The sequence below is a fragment of the Egretta garzetta genome, unplaced genomic scaffold, assembly GCF_000687185.1.
Source record: "Egretta garzetta isolate BGI_Z169 unplaced genomic scaffold, ASM68718v1 scaffold235, whole genome shotgun sequence".
NCBI lineage: Eukaryota > Metazoa > Chordata > Aves > Pelecaniformes > Ardeidae > Egretta > Egretta garzetta.
In genome coordinates this window covers 41,101-41,534 of record NW_009259792.1, presented here as the reverse complement: position 1 = coordinate 41,534, position 434 = coordinate 41,101, and positions in this window count along the sequence as shown.

The following is a 434-nucleotide window of genomic DNA, read 5'->3' as shown; positions in this document are numbered from 1 at the left end:
GAGCAATTGCATTGTGCATCATTCATTTTGTATATTCTGTATATTCTGTTATCATTCTCATTATTACTATTATTATTATTCTCTCTCATTAAACTGTCTTTATCTCAGCCCTCGGTCCTAACCTTTTATTTTCTTTCTGATTCTCTCCCCCATCCCACTGAGGGAGGGGGGACTGAGCGAGCGGCTGCGTGGTGCTGAGTTGCCAGCCGGGTTAAACCACGACAGGGGGCTGCAGGGCTACTCCTCTCATGTGTTCTCACTCCTCTCTCTTTCCAGCTGCTGTTCTGCAGCAGGGTTTTCTTCTTTCTTAAATATGTTATCACAAAGGTGCTACCACCTTCACTATTGGGCTTGGCCTTGGCCAGCGGCAGACACAGGGGAAGCTTCCAGCAGCTTCCCACAGAAGCCACACCTGTACCCCCCCCCCCCCCCCA